Raw genomic sequence first — 2445 nt, forward strand, 5'->3', positions numbered from 1 at the left:
GCATTTGAGGGTTGGGAGATAGATGGGCATGAGGGTTCAAAAGAGAATGAAGCTTTGATTTGGCGATGGGAGGAGGAGACGTAGGTTAAGGGGAAGATTAATAGTTAGGGTATATAAGGGTAAAAATTTAACTTAAAAAAATTGATTAATCGGGACAGTGTTATCTTGGTTTAGATACCCCAAACATAATATGTAAAAGGTCGGGTACCTTAGCTGTAATTTCTCAAAACTTTAGGTACCCTAGGTGTCATTTAAGCCCACCACCCCCACCCCCCCAAAAAAAAAAAAAAAAAAAAAAAAAAGGGCTCTGTTTGGTAACAGAGTGTTGGAAGTGATTCTTGAATGGGAAAAAAAATCTAAATCATTGTTTGGAAGGCACTTTATAGAATCACTTCTGTTACTGCACCCAATAATTATGAAAATACCATTATATCTTGCTTAAAACACAAAAAATTAAATACCATTATCACTTTTGCCGTTATAACTATTAACCAGTATATACAAGAGAAAAAGAACTCTATCCGGGACATGTATCTCTGTCTCTCCCCTCCCCATGTGAGAAGGCATCTCTACAGGGAAGCACTCCCGGACAAAGAACCACTTACCTATATATAACTACAAAAAAGCCATTATGGCGTCTCACAAATAATTACGAAAATGCAATTGACACTTATAGCACTTAACATTGTATTTCATCGTTAAATTATTACTGAAGCAACAATATTGCTTACATGTCAGCTTTTACAATAGAAAATAATTATGAAAATGGCATTAGGAATCTCATTTACATCAATAATTACAAAACCGTCATTGACACATGGATGTTGTTGACTTTCAGTCATGGTTCTACAAGTTATAATGAGCAATTATGACCCCCAAGAACCAATGTGTTAACCATACCAAATGATGTAGATATACTTTTGTTGAAGCATAATAATACTCTATAAATATGAGTGTTTAATAAATGTTCAAATGAGTTACGTATAAAATTATCAAAATATAAGTGTTTCAAAAATCAAGTCTCCATCCCATAATGTCTAACCAACTGGTATGCAATATCCTTTATAAGACTATTCATCTCCTATGGGCTGAAGAGGTATTAGTCCAAATGGACCATCGTTCTCCTTTCCAACAGCAGTTGCCAGATTTGAATTCTTTATTATAGCACCATTGTTTCCTAGACATGCAAATTTTTGGTCTGCTCGTAGTTCTCGGAAGTGCACAATAGTAAGTGCAATGTAACCCTGGTATCTGAGGGAGAAAGGAGGCATCGGTTTTAAAATACCAAATCAATTTTTTAACACCCCAAAAGTCCGTCCAGTCACATTCCTTAGAGAGAAATGTCTATGGCTGAACAACTCCATAGGGGTTCTTGGTTGTCTTCTCCCTCTATCTTGCAAACGATATCACTCTCCTTTAAACAATATTAAATAGCCAGTCAAAGGTACCTGAGTCTATTACATAGTACTTTCCTATCACAGAATCTTGAAAATAAAAACAATTAGAAAACATAGTTGGGAAATTAAATTTGGTAATTTGAAATTTAACAAATGATGACATCATATACCTTGTGGGATGAGGAGATCTCAACCTTGGATTTCGTAGTGCTCCGTAGAAAACCTGGCAATCATTGGCACTTCCCTCCAAACTCTCATATACAAGTGTGAATTTTATGTCAACGGACATTCTTGTGCTTGCATCGCATTCTGGGTTGTTATTCCCTTCCATCCTCTACAAGGGATTTGATTTCCCGTAGGTACTTGAGCAGTAATATGTGTGTTCCTGTGATTTTATCTTTCATGTATTTTTCATTTTATCATTTTAAATCTTTAAAGTGTCTTTTGGGTGCTTGCTAGTTTTAGATGGAGTGAAATGTTCCTTTGTTTGAGGTCTATCTATTAACCAACTCTAATATTTAATGAAATTTTCTACAAATTGTGTTTTGCAGCGACTATCTTTTCAAGCTGTTGCTTATTGGTGATTCTGGCGTTGGCAAATCATGCCTTCTATTGAGATTTGCGGTAAGGAACAGTCACTTTATTTCTTACGGGTTTTTTGCCCCCCCCTCCCACCCCCTCCAATATGCGTTTTGTGCATGCTTGAAAATGAAGATTATTTTACTATATAAAGGTTAGAAATGGGAAAAAATTGGATCTTATTTAAAAAAATATATATTGGAAGACATAAAAGACATGAAGTTTGGGGAAATATATCATGAATATTACTAGTAGTGTATGCAAATAATTCTTAAGGACTGCCCACTAAGGCAAATTAAGCAGAGTCTGTTACTCTGCTGGAATAATTTCCTGTCTGTGCATTGGTTGAAAGGCCATCAAGAAGTTGGTATGTCATTTGCTCCTCGGTGGTGCTTTCTCTCACCAGTTTCCCTTTGCATATGTTTTATGGTTTAGTAGAGTGTAACCATGACATTCTTGAATTCAAAAT

Source organism: Macadamia integrifolia, chromosome 2, assembly GCF_013358625.1.
Source record: "Macadamia integrifolia cultivar HAES 741 chromosome 2, SCU_Mint_v3, whole genome shotgun sequence".
Lineage (NCBI taxonomy): Eukaryota > Viridiplantae > Streptophyta > Magnoliopsida > Proteales > Proteaceae > Macadamia > Macadamia integrifolia.